This window comes from Camelus bactrianus, chromosome X (assembly GCF_048773025.1).
Source record: "Camelus bactrianus isolate YW-2024 breed Bactrian camel chromosome X, ASM4877302v1, whole genome shotgun sequence".
Classification (NCBI taxonomy): Eukaryota; Metazoa; Chordata; class Mammalia; order Artiodactyla; family Camelidae; genus Camelus; species Camelus bactrianus.
The window spans coordinates 13829310-13852854 of record NC_133575.1 but is presented as its reverse complement, the minus strand read 5'-3'; the positions used below and the strand labels follow the sequence as shown (position 1 = coordinate 13852854).

The 23545-nt window shown below is 39.8% G+C and overlaps 1 protein-coding gene across 4 annotated transcripts in view; it reads right to left on the bottom strand.

Annotated features, from left to right (window-relative positions):
- The window catches only part of CDKL5 (cyclin dependent kinase like 5), a 190763-nt gene extending 179371 nt beyond the window's left edge, over positions 1-11392 (bottom strand). For all 4 annotated transcript variants that reach the window (XM_074359946.1, XM_074359942.1, XM_074359943.1 and 1 more), the window contains exon 1: positions 11248-11392. The gene's annotated coding sequence lies outside the window, so the exon portion shown is untranslated. The remainder of the gene's footprint in view (positions 1-11247) is intronic.
- Positions 11393-23545: the final 12153 nt, after the last annotated feature.

Sequence of the window (23545 nt, the reverse complement as noted above, 5' to 3'; positions counted from 1 at the left end):
AGGCCTAAACCTGAGGTTTAATCAGAACAAAAGACCACACCTCACCATCACTCCTCACCTCTAAGCTAACCTACTTCCAACAACAAGTAAACAGCAGAATAATACTGGCAGAGGGACAAGAGAAGACCAAGAGCATGTAAGGAGACTCTTTCTAAGTCACAGTCCTAAAGGAAGACCTGACACTCAGAATAAAAGAAACCAATTCCCACCCTAATCACAAGCTATCTCTATGAGAATCTGAAGCCTGAGGTACCTGAGGGTAACCATAGCAACAACCAAACTTAAACCCAGCCCAACTCCAAACTAGATTAACTCAAATCCCTGAACTAAAGGCCAAGCACAAGGAAGGTGTGCCCATTTACAGACACAAAAATTGTGCATGTCACTCTCTACTGTTCTACAAAATAAGTTAGGCTTGCAACAACAAAAAAAACCACAAGGCATAAGAAAAGGCAAAGAAAAAACAACACTCAGAAAAGACAATACATCCAAACTAGACATAGAATCAGATGTTGGAAATACCATAGAATTCTCATTTTCATTAGAAAGTTTACATGCTTGGCCTTTAACCCAAAAGAAGAATATGCAGAACCAAATGGGTAACTCGGCAGAGAGATGGGAACTATAAGAAAGAACAAAATGAAAGTGCTAAAAATTAAAAACACAGTTAAGAGAAATGAAGAATGCCTTCAATGGGCTCTTTAGTAGACTCAACTCAGCCAAGGAAAGAATTGGTAAACTTGAAGATAAGTCACTAGAAATTACCTCAACCAAAAACACAGAGAAAACAGAATGAAAAACAAAAAACAAAACAGGACACTCAAGGTGTGGGACAATATCAAATATTCTAACATACTGATAATTGGAATCACAAAAACAGAAGAGAGAATGGGACAAAAGAAATATTTGAAGACATAATGATTGACAATATTCCAAAGTTAATATAAGACATCTAACACAAACCCCAAATGATCAGAGAATAGGAAGGAAAATAAGAACAAAACAAACAAACAAAAAGTATTGTCACTGCTGGGCACCAACACCATTCAGGACTGAATTCCATAAACTCTGCAACTGCCACTCCTTAAAAACCACACACCTCTGTCAACATGATCACCAGGTCATCAATTCCACTACACATGATGGCCACCTCACAATGCTCTCCTCTATATACAAGTTTCACTCTATATAAATGACTGGACAAACCTAGGTCACAAGCCTATATCCTAGCTGTAAAAGAGATTGGGGATGAGTTTTCTGGTAAAGTGGGACACATAATATGAGAAATTACCAAAATGTAGATAGGATATTTAAAAGTCTACTACAGCATGCTAAAAATAAAAAATAAACAATTTTTTTAAAAACCTTCCATCTAACTAACCACTATTATTGTATGGTGGATTCTTTGGTGAAGTCATTGCATCCTAGAGAGCCTTTTTGTAAGACAAATATTTTACCTCAATGTGGTAACACATTTAAAACCAGCTTCCCAATCTGAGGGACCTAAGCAATAATCTGGGGTGGGGGGGTGTGAAGCCACATGATAAATAAGCAAACATCTTCACAGAATGTTGGTTTTGCTTAATGTTAAGTAAGACAGACATATACAAACACACATATACACACACATGCAAGAGTTTATTATGGAACAGAATTCAGCATTTCTATGAATTCATGCAACAAATCATGAAAAAACTCAAAGAAATGTCATTCTTATAGTTGTCAACTTTGGCTCCCCCCTCATCTAGCATACTGTAAATGCTGATAGAAAAGTTTCAGGGAGCCCCACAGGGAGCCATTAGCACCTAGTTACACACCAACACAGGTTCAACTATAACACAGTTATGTCCGAGACCAGTGACTACATCTATAGGACAAGCATGTCTACAGGGCAAGAAGAAAGGTAGATCTACTAGACACGTATCTGACAGAGAAGAGAAACCACTAAACAAGGAAGGAAGGAAGGAACTGATATGAGGAGATGTGGGGCAGAAAAGGAGGCACCTTTCATAAGAGAAATAGTCACTGAGCATATTTCCTCTGTGCCAGGCAATGCACTAGATGGTGAGGCGACAACAGTCAACATTCCATGCCTCTGTGGAGCTTACAGTAGAATTTTACCAATGGTCCACCCACATTTAAACTCCTGGCTTTAGTATTTCCTAGGTATACTCTCAGGTAAAAGTGAAAATGGACAGAAAAAAGCCAAAAATGGCCATAAAGAAGGAAAACCAAGATCCTGGGATGTAGCTGGGGTAAAAGCATCAAAGCAAGGCATGCAATACATAAATCCACATTATTTCTTGCTATTCTCCCAGCTTTTATATGCTCTTCCTAGACCCATGTCTTTGAATACACTGTCTGCCAAAAAATCCCTTCCCTCCACCTGACATCTCGGGCCTCCTCTGAGATTTTTCACAAATACTTAGGAATCATTACCTTTCCCAGTCCCCTTAAGTCTGCATGAAGTGCACTTCTTCAGGCCTAGAGTACCAGCATCCTGTTTTTCCATCTAAATGTGCATATCATCATGAACCTGAGTCATCTTTTCTTTTGGTCTCTTCTGCTAAAATATAAACTCCATAAAAGGGCACAACACCCCAGCTTGGCTTTATATCTCCACCACCTACCACGATGCTGACACTCCTTTGGTTGCCTACACACTGACACCAAGATACCCAAACTATCACCTTATCATAAAGTCAGCCAAAGAAAGTCAAGTATGGCCTTCCTTTACCAACCCTGCACAGAGGGACAGACTGGAAAGCACAATTCCAAATCAAGGGCAGTCACTCTGGATAACAGAGAAACCACTAGCACAAAAACATCAGTTTCAAGCTCTAAAGTGAGGCAACTCTTTAAAAATAAATGTCTTGGGCAGGACAGGAAGTGAAAAAAGTAATGACATAAACCACTGTAAACTCTTCAAGTTACCAGCATGAGGGGAAAAAAAAAGAATAAAGCAACAAGGAAGGAATACAGAGCAGGTATAGAATGGTCCAGAAAAGCTTCAGAACTCAAGGCCAAAGTGAGCTAAGTTAGAGACTGCATCAAAATGTAGATAGATTTCAAAGGAAATATTTGAAGAAGGCAGTGATGCTGTGGTTATTCTTTGTATACATGGGGAGAGGGAGAGTGCACAACAGCATTCTTTACAGGCACAAACTAACTAACGACTTAACACCAAGAAAGACCTGAACAAATGCTCGTTCAGTCATCAAGGCAAGCAAAAACTTAGCATGGCTGAAGATTTCCAAAAAAGAAGTGAGCATGCAGGGACACATACTGTAGAAGGATAAAGAAACAAATTAGGATATATAAGACCTTTACAGCACTTTTACATACACAAGCTCACTTGAACATAAGAAGCTTAACAGAGACCAATTTAGTATAAAAGATGGTAAGGCAACAGACTGTGACACTGACTTGAAAATGGTACTCTTGCTAAATATTAGCACTTCTAAACGATATTAACAAAATTCTCTAAAAATACTATAGGTGTTAGAATGAGATTTCATAAGATATGAAACAGCATAAATGCTGAAAAATATTAAACTAGACTTAAGACATTGTATTTGGGGAAAGAAAAGAATAAAGCAAATTTAATGTTGATATTTAATGAAATGCTTCATTAAAACATTAAATACCTTGAGCGGATTAAAGATGTCTAGGGGAAAAACACAGCAAAGAGTTTTAAGTTTAAATATGGAAGAGAGCTAAAACTGTTAGAAAAAAAACCTAACTCAGTTATAAATAGAAATGACATTCCTATATAACGTTAACAGACTGGTGAAGGATAAAAGAAAAGGAGTCTTTAGAAAATTGAAGGTAATTTCTATTAAAAATACGATGAGAGTATCACAGATGACAATCAAGAAAGTGGCTGCAAAATTTTTAACGAGATGAGGGAAGAATATTTTACTTTACAGAGACTTTGACCTTTGTGGTAAATTATCAAAGTTCCACTGAGCTAAAACTCTTGTCTTTTGTGGCATTTCATTTCATGTCACATCCCCACTTGAAACCTTTAATAGCTTCCCAGGAGGCTTAGGACAAGTTCAAAAACCCAGCAGATGGCCTACTAAGCCTTTTCAAGACCTGGCCCCTGCCTACTTCTGCGTCATCATCTGCTTCTCTACTTCCCAGCCATTTTGGATTTCTTTCAGTTCTATAAAAGGTTTTTCAAAAGCCTCTCTCACTTTGCCTGAGGGCGTTTGCACTTTCTGCCACAAAAACTTATTTCCCCAACTAAACCATGTCCTTCTCATCCCTCAGGTCTCACTTAAATGTTACCTCCTCAGTGTGGCCTTCCCACCTGCTCCCCACATGGCAGATCTCCTATACCTACCTGTTAGTTCCGGGTACGTCTCCTCTTCTCTGCCTCCATTTTAAGCCTGTAAGTTCTCTGAGGGCAGGGCCTACTTTGAGGCTTTGAGAGCCTCTATCAGTTTGGTACACAGTAGACACTCAGTAAGTATTTGCTAAATGAAGGACAGATCCTCAAGATATGGGATGGGTTATTTTAGAAAGAAATAATAAATCATGAAACACCAATTTGTACAAAAGTAGCTTTTGTTCTACCTCAACTATTTTCAGTTATTAACAATTAAAATAAAACTTTTTCTTTGTGTCTACAATGCTAGTTTTAAATTTCAGTAGTAACTTTATCAATAATAATTACTAGCAATTAAATTTAAAACGTCCCACCAGAAACTGACAATCCAGAGTAGGGTGTGTGGATAAATACGTCACACTTAAACCAGCTTTTGTACTCTCTATTTATCAGTGAACTAGTTTCTACTCTTAGTCAATATCAGGGTAATTGAGCAAATCCAAGTCAGTAAGTTGTTCTTCAACTATTACTTATCACCATTTTTTTAATCTGCCATATTTTCCTTGCATGAGTGTGTGCTTAATCTGATTATTGTAACAGAATCTTACACTGCCAAGAACCTAATCTTTAGGCATAATACAAAATCTAAAACTAAGAAAAATTGCAACTTACTTAAAATAACTTAAAGTAGTCTTAGAAATAAACTATAATGTATTCATCCATATATTTTGTTAACTAACTTCCAGAAACCAAAGTTGTTACTTTCAAAATCACTATTTCCGTTTAAATCAAAAAAGTCAGAAAGCACTTCATGTTACTATTTGGTGTTAGGTCTTTCTCTTACAAAAGATGCAAAGTAACAACAGAATCACACAGTCGTAGCGGTTAAACAGTTTTTTTTTTAAGTAAAACTATTTAAAACCAGTTATGATTGAATTTACAGTAAACTATTATTATCAGAGCAGTGCTGTGTCCTTTCAGTTTGTTATTAAAAACCCAGACACAACCTACCACACAAGGAGGTATTGATTCACCTGCCCGGCACTTGTAAGGGTCACTTTGCATAGAGAAATGTTCACCTAAAAGTAATGAAAGTTAGTTTCCAAAACACTTTACTTCCAAACAAACCATTGCATTCCTCTATTATTTGTACCCCAAAAAATACCATCCTCAAGCCATCCTATCAGCAGTGCCCATCTACACATGCAGAAAACAGATCAAAGAGAGTACCTGGGAACCGAACACAGCGGAACTCAGCCTATCCTGTACATCTTGTTCCCAAGGGAGATTTACTCCTCCACCTGCCCTTAAGGGTAACTAAAAATGATGCAGGCAGGGAAAAGTAGCTACAATACCTTGCAGGTCAAGCTATTTCTAAATTCCCCAACAATCCAGTCTGAAGCTATGCAGAAAGCAGACAACGTGTTGGAAAGCCTGAATTTAATGAAGCCTACTCTCTGGCAGGCACAGTAGACATGGATCTCTCAAGGGGGATTAGAGCTCAAACAATAAAATGCACAATGTTATTGGCTTAAAATCAAGAAAACCAATTATTTTGCCCTTGGTCTGAAATCCTAAAGGAATTTTTTCTTGCCCAATAATTATTATTACTTTTACCTTGATTTCTTATTCCTGATTTTTCAACATATCACTAAGAACATTGTATTTTATTTGCTGGTTTAAGAAAGATTAAATAGAATCAAATCAAAACCACAAAGACAAGGTAATGTATACCACTTGCAGTAGCATCCTTTGTATCCTGCTACATATTATGTTTAGGCAAAAACTTTTGAAAATACAAAAAGTACTAAGAAGTTGTAATATATGTAAGGCGATATTTTTAGAATACATATCTTTTACGATCTACATGATTTCGTTTATCAGTGTCTGGTGATAAAAGATCTAGGTGGAAGTAAACAAGGTAAAAAAGTGCATGTTGGCAGGAGGGATCTTTTGGTGATGACGGAAATGTTCTAAAACTGGATTGTAGTGATGGTTACAAAACTCCACAAATCTACCAAAAAAAAAAGATCACTGAATAGTACACTTAAAACAGGTGAATTTTATGGTATGTAAAGTATACCTCGATAAAATCATTAAAAATGCATACTGAAAACCCATAAAGAAATCCACAAGCAGGTCTGTATAGGTCTCATCTTTGTAAAACAACTGTCCTGCTTTGACCAAGGTAATTTCCAGCCCTGAGGTTCTACAATATTCATCATTCCTTTCTAACTTTAATAAGTGGCAAAGTAATTCTCATCAATCACAGAATAAGATTTTAAGTCCTTTTCCTCCCTAACATGGACCTGACGGTTCCTTTGGGCTAAGCAACCGTTTAGCTCTCTCTTAAGGATGGGTCTTGTTTAAAAAAAAAAAAAAACACATAATTATATGAGGCTTTAAATAACAGAAAAGTCTACTTTAAAGCAGAAAAATTTTTGTCAGACTCCAACTTCTACATAGTATTAAGCAGCATCAATAACATCTCTGTAGACCTCCAAATTTTATTTCACTGAAGTCATTACAATTAAGAAGAGAAATCCATCGGCAAATTTTAATGGCTGCCATTTTACTTCAAGAGTGCATCTAAACCACAAAACTGAATTCAAGGAATATCTTCATAGCCTTTATTAGTGTAGCAAATTTAATCAAAGTCAGTCAAAAGTTAAAATGGAACATGAAGAAACATGAAATATCAAGTGGTTCATTAGAAACAGCTACCTCATTTTGGGTATAAATAATTCTGTACAACCATCATTTATGAAGAAACAGAACTAATGACCCTCTTAGAAAAGTCTGAACGGGCAGTTGTCCTATCCAGCAGCGCTGATGGATCTGCATCCAGCCTCCCATGTGACTAAAGGTCATAGGCCTTGCCTCTGAACTCCAGGTGGCATATTTATACCTCTAGTGCCATCCCAGGAGGGATGTACAGTAGGAGCTCAAAATACATTTGGGGAAATCAGACTCCTAAAGAGAAGCAGAAAGCATAGTTTTCAAGAGCACAGGTTCAAGTCAGACCGGTTTGAATGGAAGTTTTGCCTCTGCTGCTGACTAGCTGGGTTAATCTGGGTAAATTATTTTCTCTCCCTGAGCCCATATGGTCAAGTGTATACGGAAAATAAGAAAAACATCTCCCTCATAGAAATGTTGTGAGAACACACACAATATATTCGTGCAAATAAATTATTTGCCATAGTACCTGGTATTCGGTAAGGCTGAATAAATAGAAGATTATAATTTAATTATTATAGAAAAAACTGCCGAAAAGAGAGACCACACCCAAACCTGACTCTAATTAGAACTATCTCAAACATAAATGTTTCTAAGAGCTTAATTCAAATGCTAACAATCAATTTCAAAGACCTGAATTGGCTGAAGTTCTTAACCTAATGAATAATTTTCTGTTAATTCCCAAATCTGAATGGTCTAAATGTTATCAGGCTCTTTAGGTGGAAAGTCCTCAGTCACAAGTTTCATACCCGCGGACAGATTTGTATCCAAGTTCATATCTCGGTATTAAGTAACTGTATAAACTCAAATGAGAAATGAGGCCAGATCTTTGAGTAATCAAGTCATGTAAGCACTGTTCTATATAAAGCAAACATTCTAGAAACTATCAAGAATTTAAATCCAAACAATAAAGCGATGCGTCGTCAATAAAAGAGATCTAATGTTAAGTTTAAGATTGAAAGTAAATTGGAAAATCTTCTCAAACAGAAAGTTTAAGTGTAGTCATTTAATTGCATCATTTTCTTAAGTTGAAATACATGATCCAACTGACACCATTATCAGTTGATAAAGAACCTTTGAGGTTCTACTTCTGCCTCTATCAAGAAAATTGATGTTGCCAAAAAATAAAACTTTAGAATCTAAAACTATCAAATTCTGAATAAAGTCTTTTCTAAAACTTAAAAAGCGACCTAATACTTCAAATTTTGCTATTCTTTTACCAAAGTTAAGGGATATCTAAGGGATTTCCCTCACATTTTGGTTCCATGTATGTGGAATCGCTTGTTCTTAAATGCCTTCTGTTATTATCTGACATCAATTTATTACACGAAAAAGTCACAACCCCATGCTAACAGTCAAAAGCGAAGTACTATGTTAACATACCTTCTAATATCTAGAAGAAATAGGAGATAACCACCAAAGTTATCAAAATAAAAAGGGAGAAAAGGTGAACTTTCAACTGACACACCAAATAAGGCTTGTTTGCTCACTTCCTTATAAATTTCCTACAGCAATATTCTCAGATACAGTGGAATTTTCTATCACAAAGTAAATTGAAACATAAATCATAATGAGAGGTTAAATTTCTGCAACAGAAGCCACTGTCTTTTCCAACAATGCAACTATTGTTGAAAGAGTCTCTCAGAGATTCTTGAGACACAGTGGTGAAGTAAGGCTGGGGGGAAAAGGCATACTTGAAGGAATTTCTCCACCTCTGTGTTTCAGTTTGTAATGTAACAATACCGCACCTTCAAAGTAAAAATACCAAGTAAAATCTGGTTCTCATTAAATGAGACTGCCTTAGCCCCATGCAGCATATTTGGAACAGAATACATCTGATTCGCAATCAGTCAACCTTCTATTACTCATCTATGCAAGATGGCCCTGCAATTTCCCTCAATGGGAGCCTTTTCTTTTAAAACCCCAGGGAACACTGTAGATGCCACACTCTGATCCAAATGACTCCAAGGAAATTACAATGAAAATAGTAGCAGATTTAGCCCAGGGAGCTTGCATAAGTAAAAATTTTAGAAACCTGAGATAAAGGGGTCAAAAATCCCTACCACAAGCCCCTAAATCATGAATAAATGATAAATGTGAGCAGGAAAGAAAGGAGTCTTCTCTGTAGAAAGAATGCTTATTTATAATTATTTTTTAAATATATCAAATTTTGTTTTTAAGAAAATTAGGCATAGGAAACACACTCAATAAGCAAAATTAGAATAGTAAACTGTTTTCTGTATATACAGATATATCAAATGAATCGTTGCATTGATTTGGTTAAGAGGCAAGAAAATTCAAAGGGACTTGATACTCTCTCCAATTGAAGACCCTCCAACCCCTCTGAAATGGTAGATTATTTAACACTCTTGGAATGATTAACTTTATTTAGCATGCCTCTTTTGGAGCTCTATTATTTAAAAGAGCCAAACGGAATTTTTTTTCCCTAATTAGGTTTCCTTGTACTTGTGAAATGCTCAGCATACACTGTGCTGGCAGCTTTAGTTCTTCTACAGCTTCTCTCTTCAGGCTCCTTCCCCCCACCCCCACCCCTCTCCCACCCCCCACCCTCCGAAAAAAAAGATTTCCTTTCCAAATGTTCTCTTCTCTGCATTTGTCAACAGAAACACCCACTGGTGGTGTCAAACTGGTAATACTGCTGCAGGCTTCCTTACTTCTGTTCCAGTGTCAACGCCAAAAATGCTCAAATCTAAAATAGTACTTTTAATAAAGAAATTAAACGGATTGCTAAGGTACTCAACTATCATGTTCTCAAAGAGGCACACTTTTAAAAAAAAATTATTAATGGATCCTAATTGGGTTGTTAAATATAAGATTATACTAGCCCTCCCTTCAACACTAAACATACAGAGACAAGTAAACATAGGTTCTTCACATTTTATGAATATTTTAAAACAAAGGAATTAAAAACAAATTAAAATCTAAATATCATTCACATATAATTCCGAACAGCCTCAGTAAAGATGTCTTTTTTGTAACCCTACATCAGGAAATAAACAAGCTGGAAACGTTCCAACAGATGTTACCTAAAACAATAATTCTATTCTATACATATTTATATCTCCTGTTTCCGTCAAACGCTCCCGGACAAATTTGTTTAATCTTTCACATTAACCACATAAACCATTACGTCCAAACAAACCTAATTCGGATGCACAGAAAAATTATTCTGTGTCTGCAATACTTTCTAAAATCAGCTTAAATTTCAGCCAATTAAAACAGATCGTGTTAACAGAACATATCTGCAACTACTTAAATATCACAGCATCCGTCTAATCTCACCGTGGAGATACTAAGGTCAGGCTTTTCTTTTTCAGGCATCTGTGCTTTAACACTCAAGTGAAACGAAAAACAAAACCCTCAAGGAAGATCTGTCTTTACACTGAAATATGTTCAGGTTATTTTTTCCCCCAACGTGGGCACAAAACGTGTCAGTGAGAGCAGTACCTGTTCATTCTGGGAAATGGTTCCAAACCTAGTATTTAATTTCTATGAGGGTCCAAAGGGTATGAAGGTCTGGGAGGGGCCAATTTCTGCTTCTCCCCACTATGCTAGTCATGAACTTCGTAACGATGCCTGAAACTTGTTCGGGGGAGGCTGGAGGAGCCGCGGGGCAAGCAGAGGGTCGCTCGCCCAACCTCGCAGGCAGCCAAGGTCAGCAGGGCCGGGGCCGCAGCTCGCAGTCCCTGGCGGGTCCCGTACTCCCACGGAACTCGGGCGGGGGTGCTCCGGCGCACAGGCTCCTCCTCGGCGCCGGCGGGAAGGGGCTTCCCTCGCCGCAAGCCCAGGGGAGCTCGCGCCGCGGGGGCGACGGGGCGGGGACGCTGCAGACCCGCAGCTGAGGGGAGCCTCGCGGGACAGCCTCGACCCGCCGCCCTCCCTTACACCCTCCCGTCTGCTCACACCCCAAAATACTGCCCCAGCCCCTCGCTGAGGTAGCCTTTCCAGCGGCGCAATGGGGCGCTGAGGAGGAGCCACTCCAGACTGAGGTGCCCTCGCCGCTTCGCCCTGTTCTTAGGGGGACCCGCGCCACCGCCCCTTCTCACGTCTGCCCGGGGGGACCGGGTGGTTCCCTTCTCTCGGGAGAAGCTGGGTGGGCACGGGGTCGATGTGAGGACAAGGAGGCTTGGCCGGCGGGTGGCGGCGCGACTACTCACCCCGCCGAGTCCCCCACCTCCAGCCATGGACCCCACAGCTCCTGAGGCCGCCGTCGCCGCTTTACCTTCCCCAGCGGCGGCGACAACTAATCGAAACCTTCGACCCCGCCCTCTCGCACAGGCGAACGCGCAGCCTAATTTGCTAACTGCCCCGCCCCAATCGTCCCATTCGGACCAATAGGGAAGCACCTCAGACTCCGCCGGGTCCCCTAAGCCACGCCCACTTATGATAGGAACCAATGAGAAGAGAGCGCTCGTCCTCGGGCTCGGGCTCGCGCGCCCCGCCCGCGCCGCTCGTGCTCTGGTCTCCGAAGCAGAAGACTGCTGGTTCCTTGTATAAGCTCGCCTGCGCGCGTACGCGCGGGACGCGCCTCCTCGAGGTCCAGGTTTGGTTGCCCCGCCAGGCCCTAGCAACCTGGGCTGGGCGGCTGGGAGGGGCGGGGCCCGAGCCGCGAGCTGTCGGGGGAGGGGGGAAGTGGGGAGGGGGGGAAGATCGTGACTGGGAAAGGGGAGGCTGCGGGGGTGGGGGACCGAGGAGGCCCGGGAATCCGCCTGTCACTGCGGAAAAAAAGGGGAATCCTGCCTGCAGCGCAGCTATCCTGGCCTCTCTCCCTAGGGACACGTGCGGGGTGGGGGTTGGGGGGGCTCGAGGAAGAGAGGGTAGAGTACATTTGGGGCGGAAGCGGAGGCTCTGTTCGGAAATAAAGGGTAGAGGATGGTTTATCTCTTTTGATAAAAATGGTATCGAAGTCCATTCCTGATGATGCCCAACTGTTGCAGCTGCCCGTGTCCGCGCGCGCACACACACTCACACGCACATATACACACACATTCACATTCATCCATCAGTCTGGGATCCCTTGGGTGATTTAGGTGCAAAGAACTAGTAGCCTGAGGATTCCTTACACAGCGGCTGGATGCATGCAAACGGCTATTGCAGCAACGGCGGCGGCGGCGGCAGCAGCAGCAGCAGCAGCAACCCACAGCTCTGCTTCGGTCCAATGCTCAGCCACACAAGATTCCCCAGCTGGCATGAAAGCAATGAAGTCATCGCCCAACCAGTAGGAATGTAAAGATCTTAATATCTACTATGGATCAGGTTTCCATGAAGATGAAGAGGTGATGAAATGGAAGGAGATAAATTTCCAATGCCACTTTTTGAAAATTAAGAACAATAATATTTTTAAAGACATTGCAGATTAATCCATATAAAGCTGAATAACAATTTCCACTTAAAAAAGCAAACAGGAAAAATAACAGTTTTTTTCTGGTTTATGGGAAAAGCACAGAAAATAAGCAGCATATGAGATCATAGCAGCCACCAAATTAGAAATATGCAGTACTGTACTGTAATGCGAAATAGATATCTTGGATAAAATCCACTTAATCTATTCCTGTCGTGAATCTGGTAACAATGTGTAACAAACACTGAGGTTGGCCACTCGGTGCCAAGTCAATAGGGTTTTCTTTTTCATAATATGGTGAATATTTGATGATGAGGAAATGAAGGTGCCTGCTTTCTCTTCAGCTTTTCAGGAAGCATATTAGAAAATTTTACAGGTAGGAATGGTAAATTAGCAGTGAGGGAAAATGGAGTCAGAGGCAACAGCAGAGAGCTTTGCAGAGTCTCCTGCCTCCTCCTACCTACTCCAAAGTAACAGTTGCTGTGACCTCAAGTTCCACCCACATGGAGCTAGAATCCTGGGGCAATCATTCCGTTTTCAATCTTGTCTGTTAGTATCTTTGTCCCAGGAGTTGTAACAGCATTACCTTTGAATCAAATGAAGAATGGTCTATCTCTATAGATTCAGAACAAGACAAGGAAAAAACGATAACTAAATATCCAGTGATATAGGTCCAATTTAGTTTCAAGTGGTAATATTAGATGCTTTATAGTGTGCCATCCCGTGTATACAAATATGACCTTCCACTTAGGGAACTTTGCTTTGATCTGGTTTTGAGTAGCAGTGAAGGGATTCTTAGAGCCACATTTAGTTCAGTTAATTGCAATTTTGATCAAAAGCATATATTTTCCATAATGCCATTTAACTGAGCTCTTTTCTTATATAGAAAGAACACTAGTTCTTACCACTGACTGAATGCCTGCTATGTGCCAAGAACTTTGCATACATTTAGAGTTGCCAGATAAAATACAGGAGGCCTTTTAAATTTGAATTTCAGATAAACAATGAATAATTTTTTAGTATAAGTATGTATTTTTATCCTGGATACATGTGGGACAAGGGTAGAAGGCAAAATAAGCTTTCTAATCATTATCCAAAAAAAAATTTTTTTTGAAATTCTCCTCTGGGCCCAGGCCTCATAATGCAATCAGGATCTGGGAGAAAAGCTTAAAAACCAAATCATTCTGTAAATTTGTAGTGTTTGTAGAAAGAAGTGTGCATACTTATACTAAAAAAAACCTAAATCTGGTAACCCTACATACATTATCTCTGAGCCTCATGATTCTCTGCAAGATTCTGTTAGGTCACCTTTTTCCAGATGAAGAAACAGCTTCAGAGCCTCCTTAGTATCTATTTGCTCCTTCCTCTTTCTAATAGAATCTCCACTGTGTTCAGGTATCCATGTTTCTAGGGCAGTGGGTGCTTATTACTCTTAGTCAATCAATGTGTGGCCCAATTAGACTACAGGAAAGGACTTAACATCCTGTGGTTTGAGGGTGAGGTTTTTCCCTAAGTATTCTGCTGGCTGAACAAGGAAGCAAGTATCCTGGTTGCCACTGGCAGCCATTTTGTGACTAGGAAGAAAACCAGCTTTAGGTCAAAGCCTATACACTAAGTAGGGCAGAATTGAAAAATAGAAAGAAAGAAAAAAAAAAAAAAACCTGGGTTCTTGATGACACCACTGACCTGTTTAATTAAACTAATTCTGCCTTTTCCTTGTGTTTTAAGACAGTTTGAATTCGAGTTTCTGTTAGATGCCTCCAGAAGCATCCTGCTACAGAGCCCAAATGTGCTACTTATTACGAGTCTCAATAATAAAGTGGTCATCAAGATGTAAGACATTTTTTCCTGGATATATGTGGGACAAGTCTAGAAGACTAAATTAGCCTTCCAATCATTGTCAGAAAGCATTTATGAAATGCCCATCCGGGCCTAGACCTCATAATGCAATCAAGATCTAGGAGAAAAACTTGAGAATCAAATCAATTTGTAAATTTGTAGTGTTTGTAGGAAGAGGTCAGCATTAGTTATTCATTGGCCCTGCTCAGAGCTTAAATCAGACTGTCAGATCTTACATGTTTTCATTTAAAGATCATACCATTTGGGAAAATGTCATTTTAGAAATGCAAGTCCAGTATCTCATTTTCAACTATTAAAACCTCTATTCTTGTCCTCCAGGCACTAAGTTTAACCACAAACAATGTAGAAAGAAGAGTAATGTCAGCCTCAAAAGACCCTAGAGGGAAAACCACACCAGAATAGAATGCCCTATGAAAGTGGATGGTTGGCAAGACAGGGCTAAAAGACTTGGGAGCCAGATTGCATGTGATCAAATGCCAGCTCTAGTTATGTCCTTGGGCAAATTGCTCAGCTTCTCCTCTGTAAAATGGGGATGATGATAATGATGATAGTACTCCCCTCGTAGGTCCATGTGAATAACTATTTGTGAAATGCTTAGCAGAGTACCTGGCCCGTGGTAAGGACTTCTTAAGGATTAGCTGCTGTTGAATGGCTCAGTTCTGTGGGGTATAAACTTGAGGCAGTTTCTTTTTCTTCAATCACTACTTTGAACCGTGTTTTTACAGTAAATTTGCCTCTTCTGTCCCTCACATCTTGGACAGTTTTTGTGACTCATAGGTCTTTGCCAGCTAGGAAAAATCAATCCAGTCTAAAACTCGAATGTCGTGTTTGATTTAAATCCCGCCCCCCTTGCCCTTTCTCACCATCATCACCCACCAAGCCTGTGGTTCACCACACCTGAAGTGACCAGGGGCTGTGGTTCTCCCTTTTTCATGTCTTCTCCAGTTCCTTGGAGGGCGTGGTCAGTTCCCTCACCAAACCTAACTCCCCTGACCACTGGGGTTCGTAGGAGATAGAGGGGAGAAGGAACCATCAGCTCTTCTCTTAACAACCCATGAATATTGTGCTCTGTTTCCTCTCTTCTCCACACCCCCCATCTTGGCTGTAGCTCACCTCTGTGTAGAGGGCATCTGAATGACAGGTATAAGTCCCCCCTCCAGCCTCTAGCTGTCACTTCTCCCAGAGAAGCCCTCCTAGGCAGGGGCAACAGGAAAAAATCTCTCTCAAAATACTGTTATCCACATGTCAATAATACACAGAAAAGAAGCCAGAATCTCCCAAGGTCAACTCAATAAATTAGAGCTCCAATAACTCAAAGAGCCCCTCCAACATCCTACAAGGATGTTGCCATGTTTACTGCCTGGGTCTAAATAGTGGTTACAATGGTTTGAATAGTGCATGATCTTGAGCAAGTTACTCTTTGTGTCTCAGTCTCATCTGTAGAAGGGTAGTATTAACGGGTTGTTTATAAAGATTAATTAGGGTTGGATGAATTGCTACATGTAAAGTATTTAAGGCAGTGCTGGTACAAAGAAGCTGATCAATAAATGCTAGCCACTATTAGTATACACCAGGCATTGTATATACATTACCTCTTTCAATCCTCACATCGACCCTAGTTTGGGTTTCCCTCAAAGTAGACCCTGACACAAGGATTTTTAGTGTATGTAGTTTTGAAAGTTGATCCCAAGAAACACCAGAAGATGCGTGGGCAAGTGAGACAGGGAAGAGAAGGAAGCCAATAATAGGTGTGTTATCAAGCCAGTTTCTTCTGTAGGCGACTGGAGCTCAGAGGATTTGCCTGGGAGCTCTGGGAGATGATGTAGAACCATCTCCTCTCCTAGAAGGTGAGGAAGCTGGGGTATTTCTCCACTATATTGAAAGCTCTTCCGGGCATTAACTCTTCAGCATTTCCAGTTCTCCACACGTGCAGGTGGAGTGTGCTCCCACAGCCTGGGAAAGAACCCGAGGGTGGAGAGTCCCAGGTGATCACAATAAGTGGCCTTGGGTAGGTGGAGGTGAGTGCCACATAGACACTGCTGGCGCCACAACAGTATGTCCCCCAACTGAGAATATGATTATGCCCATTTTACAGAACATGTATTTTACAGAATTGCAGCCATCTTAGGAAATGTTCTCCATCCACAGGCTGGCAGCATAAATAGCAGTGAATATTAGGGATTTCACATCTGATGAAGGATCTTCTTGGAGAAATTTAAACCTTCGAGGAAGAAGCCTGAAAATTGGCTATTTTGAGGATCCTCTGAGATAACAGTTACATCTAGAAGCCTCCTTCAACTCCCTCTTCCCTGCCCCACTTTCAGTCCCCAAGGGTGGCCATAGATTCTGTGGTCTACCTTAGTCTAGACGCCCAGATCATCTGAGATCAGCGGTTTCCAGGGAGCTGAAGTGTGGCAGTGCTAATAGGTGCTGTTACTGATGTAGAAGAGCTTTTTATTTCAAGAGGAATATCTAATAAGATAATGGAGATGTGCTGTCTTTGACTTTGAAAGAAGCGAGGCAGCTAATTTTATAGATAGCAGCAGGAAAATAACACCGAGAATTGGGGCACAAAATGGAGAGTAATCCTAGCATCTTTCCATCTGGCCTAAATAATTTCTTAATCCTGAAACCCCTGACCTGATGATTTTAGGGTAGTCCTCCACACCCAGTTTCCCTTCCTCCCCAACACAGTGCACAATAAATTCTGAAAGAGACTTAAAGTCAGAGAAGCGTGTTAGAAACACTTGTTGTCTCAGATGCCTGTTTCTACTGAACATTCAGAATTCTACATAATTTTAAAATATCAATAGATTAATTTTTCATGTGTTAATGTCTTAATCCAGATAAAACCATATTTCCCTGGCTAAACAGCAGTCTATTGATCTTTCTTTAGAAATAATACTAATCAACATTTATAAGTGCTTGCTGTATGCCAGGCATTGTGCTAAACATTTTGCATGGATTATCTCATTTAATCCTTTCACTACCCCTCTGAAATCATGTTGTGGTTTTAAGATATCCCCACAAAAATTTCCCCTTACTTCTCCCTTCAAAGGGTAGAGCTAAATTCCCCTCCCCTTGAGCGTGGGCTACACTTAGTGACTCACTTCTAACAAATAAAATATGCCAGAAATAGTGGTCACAGATGGTCATGACCTGTGACTAGGCCATAAAAGGAGTTGCAGCTTCCTCCTTGCTCTCTCTCTGGAAGATCACTCACTATGGGGGAAGCCAGACACATGTTTGGAGGACACTCTCAAGACGTCCTATAGAGAGACCGTACGGTGAAGAACTGAAGCCTCTGTCAGCAGCCAGCAAAGAACTGCCAACAGTCACATGAGTGCACCATCTTGGAAGCAGATCCTCCAGCCCCAGACAAGCCTTCAGGGGACTGCTGCCCTGGCCAACATCCTGACTGTTACCTCGTGCGAGATCCTAAGCCAGAGCCACCAGCTAAGCCACTCCTGAATTCCCGACCCCTAGAAACTATGAGGTTACAAATGTTTATTGTTATAAGCCACTAAGTTTGGGGATGATTTGTTACTCTGCAGAGGGTAATTAATGCAAGTGGATCCTATCTCCATATTACAGACAAGGATTTAGTAATGTGCCCAAGTTTATCCAGGCAGTAGTAGTGGAAACAGCATGCAGACCTAGGTGTCTGACTCCGAAAGCCTAATCCTTAACCACTAAGCTACCCTCTCTCAGCAACAGAAACCATTTATGTAGTGGTGCTGTGTGCCAGCAACTTTCCTTATGCTGTCTCATTTAGTCCCACATCTCTGCAAGGAAGACTTTTCTGCCTTTCAGAGGCATCAAAGTAAAGTGACTATCTTATAGGAATAGAATGATAATGATGTGCATGAAGGGATATGAGTGAAGCACTGTTGTCCGTTTCATTTCTGTCCATTGCTTACTTGCTTAGCTCAAGTGTGAGCTGACTTGATAAGCACCTTACTAATATTCTTCCCTCAAAGGGCTTTGAAAGTTTAAAATGATGCCAAATGATGCCCTTCCCTTGAATATATGCAGATAGACTGAGATGTAATATATAATATATATTATCTTATCTCAAGATTTTAATTAAAAGTGGAAAAAATAGAAACACACACAGCATTTAATTTGTAAAGGAAACAAATGAGTTCATAGAGTCTAAGTACTAAAAGTAATAAAATGGCTGTGCTTTCATCTTCTAGTTTTAATATCAGATCTGATTCAATGCAATTTTGCAGACCTTTTTATAAGGTGCCTTGGAATCCTGGGCTAGTTATATAAAAACACACACAGTAGAAAACATACTGATCTTGCTTTTTCTCAAATCCTTAAAACAATTCTTGCTTTTAAAAATAGTCTGATACAATAACGAATCATTAGCATAACATTGGTCTTGTATGTACACTCCTATTTGGTATCTATACAACATAAAATAAAGCAGGGATTAGCATCATTACATCAATAGTTACTGTCATTGGAAAAGTGGAAACAATCTAATAGGCCTCAACTATCCAGTTTTGTCACCTATATCGATCAATGTATCATATTAATGGCTTTACATGAAAATAAAGATTATGTCTTATTCTTTTGGTTTTCCCAATGCCTATCATAGGACCTGGTGCTCAGTAAGCCTTTACTAAATGAATCAATCAATTAATAAACTGATCAATGAGTTCCCACATCATTTTGTGCTATGTTGATACACAATAGAGGAAAATTAAGGATTCAGACAATTACCCAAAGAATATGCAGTTTTTAAAAAAGAAGAAAAGAAAGATGAAGACAAAGGACTAGGTAGAATGATGCTATACCATTTGAAGGAGGCAGGTTGGAATAAAAAGTTACGGGAGCTATGGAATGAACTGGATCTACCTTTTCAATTGCCTTGAGTCTTGATTTCACTTCTACAAAAGAAATTCTTGACCAACTTTACAGATAAAAATTCAGTATGGCTCCTAACATACTGAAGGAAATGAAAAAGTACAAAGTTTATTTTATTTATGTCAGCCTTTTTACTACCAAGGGACACAACTATTCAGTTCCACATGTATAACTTTTTATTACATTCTCAAGCAAAGGCAAAGATGTGATCTGAATCACATTAAATAATACGCATCACAGATCACAATCTTTACAGAGTTTGTTTTTCCAGCAATTTCTTCACTAAATTCTCACAGATTTCACTTTTAATATAATGACAAAAGATCAACTCCACCTGATTTCATATATTTGTCAGATATAATTTTTACAAGATAGATTGAAATAAGAAGAAAACTATCCACATTTTTAAACAGAACTCAAAATATGCTACTTTGTCTACTGATGTAAGTTACTTTGAAATGTATAAAAAAATAAGATGGATTGATGGATGGATAGAGGGATAGATGAATGGGTAGATATGTGGTATATGTGGATATAGGCAAATAAAGTAAAATATTAATTGTAGAATCTGGATGGTGGGTATGTGGATATTAACTGTGCAATTCTTACAACTTTTAGTATTTTGAAAACTGATTAAAATGTTAGGGAAGATGCTACTTTGATGGAAATATACATGTTGCTTTATGATTTTAAGTTCAGGATTTCACATAAAGTCATGACAAATCACTGTTAACCTCAGTATTCCAACTTAACTAGGACCAGGTGCACACACACACACACACGACATATATCATTAACTTGCATTGCCATGATAATCCCAAAATAGAGACCACTTATTATTCCACACGTCTGTATAAGATTTTCCACTGAATCCACCCACAATCTGCTCCATAGAACTTTCCAAAAATTGATTTAAAGCTACCCCAGGCAATATATATTTTTTTCTCATTTATTTTATTTCTTATATTCAGGACTATGCCTATCTGTCTGTTATTCTGTTCTCCAAACCAGATAGAAATAAGAATTAAATAGAAGAATAAACCTAGCTGAACACATGCATATCCTAGAAAGATGCTCAGTGGGTGCCTGCCTTCAGTGTACTAAAAGGATAATCTTCCACAAATAAATTATTTTAAAGAATGTTAGCTTCTGAGATATTATAGCTACAAAATTAGAGGGGATAGTTGGGGGAAAATGATCATAAAGACAAATAAACAAAACCTTTAAATTTGGGAAATTGGGGTGTAGGGAAGGATCATAAATAATCCCTATGGCAAAGTGTATTTTCCAAAGATGGCCACAATATCTCTCATTCTGCATGTCCTTCTTACACTCCTCCCATCAAGAGGTGGGAGTCTTTGTCCCCTCCGCTTGAATTTAGGCTGGCTTGTGACTATGGTGAGAGGGACATTGTGTGATTTCCAAGACTAGGTAATAAAAGGCAATATAGCTTCTGCTTAATTCTTTGGGGTACTCGTTGTTTTTACCCAGCCACTCTATTGTGAGGATACCCAAGCCACCCTATATAGGGAGGTCACTATGGAAAAGGACTAACAGCCAGTCCCAACTTAACTATGTACGTGAGTGAGTCACTTTTGGAAGTGTATCCTCCAGCCCCAGAAGAGCCACTCCAGCTGATGCCACCTGGAATAGAGACAACCAGTCCTCTCTAAGCTCTACTCAATTTGAGATTCATGATCAAAGTAAACAACTGGAAGCCACTGCATTTGAGGGTAGTTTGTAGGCAGCAATAGATAGCTGACACAGTGCCTAAGACAAAAACCATGTGAATCTACATGCACTGCCTTCCAAAATCAAGAGAACAACTATATTACTATACTAGCAGAAAACAGAGTTTTTGCAACCAATTGACATATATCAATAATCCAACTATTTCACTTAAACCAATTTTGTTAGTTTCTCACATATGAAACCTTTTTTTCGTGAACATTGCTAGAAAATGGCCAGGTTGGCTTGAGTTCATCCACCCAACAAAGATTAATGAGAGCCTATGATACAGAAAACACTATACTTATCACAGTGGGGATACACAAATGGAACAGCCAATCATCATAAGCTATGTTTTCCTTATTATTTCTCTTCCAAACTGAAGAGAAAAATGTGAACATAGTCAAAAAGGAATCATGAGAAAAGAAAGAAAGAAAAATCTGCTACTTTACTGTTTCATAAGCAGGGCAATCAACTTCTGAAAGCATTGCATAGATGAACCAAATAAAAGCAAAGCCTAAGTTTATTTTCTCACTAAGCAATTTCACTAATGTAAAAGATATAACTTTAAGACTTTGTGGATAGAAAATTTCAATGTGTTTGTTATCTATTCACTGGCTTCCAAGCAAAAGAGCGTCTAACTAAACATACCAATTAAATGGTTGCGATATCTTAGCCTCCTTTGGAAACTTTATCCATAATGAATGCATTAACACAAGGCAACTTCAAGGAATAGTGTTGGAATAGTGTTCGTTTTAGGGGCCCCAGCCTCCCTTTCTGCTCCTTGTTCCAGTGTTCTCCTACCCTCTCCCTTTCAAAAGTAGTTCTGGCATAGAAAACAAACTTATGGTTACCAAAGGGGAGAGGAGGGGAGGGATAAATTATGAGTTTGGGATTAACAGATACACATTACTACATATAAAAAAGCTAAACAACAAGGACCTACTGTATAGCAGAGGGAACTATATTCAGTATCTTGTAATAACCTATGAGGGAAAAGAATCTGAAAAAGAATAGACATATATATGTATAACTGAATCACTTTGCTGTACACCTGAAACATTGTAAATGAACTATACTTCAATAAAAAATAAAAATTAAAAAACCCCACCAAAGTAAGTGAGAAAAACACCTGACAAATTCATTGAAACCAGCCTGTAAATGGCTGTTAATGTCTTATGTGTAATCCTGGCAGTTTGCATTTTAACAGTGAAGTAACCAATCAATCAATAACATAGAAGCAAAACCTCTCATTATAAAATTCCAAGATTTAGTGAGACTACCAGCCTTGTTCACATTAGTCAAAAAATGGGCACAACCCAAACGTCCATCAAATGTGGTCTTTGGACCAGCAGCGCTGGCCTCACTGAAGAGCTTGTTAGAAATGCAGAACCTCAGTCCCAGACCCACTGAGACAGAATCCACTCTTTGGGTAATCTTTTCTTAGCTGACCAAAAACTCAAAATGTTTTCAGTTATGTAAAAGTGCAGACATTCATCAGTGTTACAAAACAAAGCAAAGCCAAATCAAGCCATCTTTGTCCCCTTCACTGCTCTTCTAAAATGCATGGTGAAGCAAGGTATGGGTACCTGCTGCTTTTAGAATGCAGATCGCACTGTAGGACTGGGGAGCAGGAGAATGGGGGAGATGACTGCTAATGAGTACGTTGTTTTTTTAAGAGGGGCAAGGGAAATGTTCTGGAATTAGAAAGGGATGATCAATGCACAACTTTGTGAATATACTAAAAACAACTGAATCGTACGATTTAAACAGGTGAGCATTATGGTATGTGAGTTACTGTATATTTCAATAAAGTTGTTATTTTTAAAAAGTCAGTGAAACAAGCAGGAGAGGCATTTTGTAGAGCTGGTAATAATAATTTGCAGTGCCTGGAAATTCCACTTAATTCATTTATACCAGGGTTTCTCAACCTCAGCACTATTGACGTTCTGGGCTGAGTGCGGTGCTGCCCTGTACACTGTAGGATATTTAGCGGCATACCTGGCCTCTACCCACAATGTACCAGTAGCACCCTCCCCCGATTTGTGACAACCAAAACTGCCCCCAGATGAGACAGCTATTGCCAAATGTCCCCTGGGGCACAAAATCAGCCCTGCCTGAGAACCACAAACTTGGACATAAAGCCGGCTCCCCCTCCCTTTATGATAAGGAAACTCTCTTTAAAAAAGAATCTGATTCCCCAGCTTGGAGAAAATTGCTCTTGTTCTTTTCTCAGTGGAGATGGTAAATAAATGGTAAAATTCTTAGAACAACTTTTCAGATGCCTAAATCCTTTATTTATTAATCAGCTTCAGCTTTTTGCCTGTTCACTTTTGCAACTTTTCCTCATCGTGACAGACACCTTAGTGCACCACACGGAGCCCACTTAAGTGACGGGCTTGTTGTCCCAGCAGCTGGGAGTCCTGTCAGCAGGCAGCCTCGAGGTATTGGCCATTTAAGGAGGTGGCTTCACTGTGGAGAGCCACCTGGCCCAGGCGGCCTGCATCCAATGACTGATGGATGCGAGGTTATATAGTCCTGGCCATTGGTCCAACCCAGAATAAAGCTCCAGAACTTTCCGAGCTGGGGTTGGGCCCATATCACTTTTCCCTCCACCCAGTTCTGCTTCCCGTCCCTCCTTTCCACAG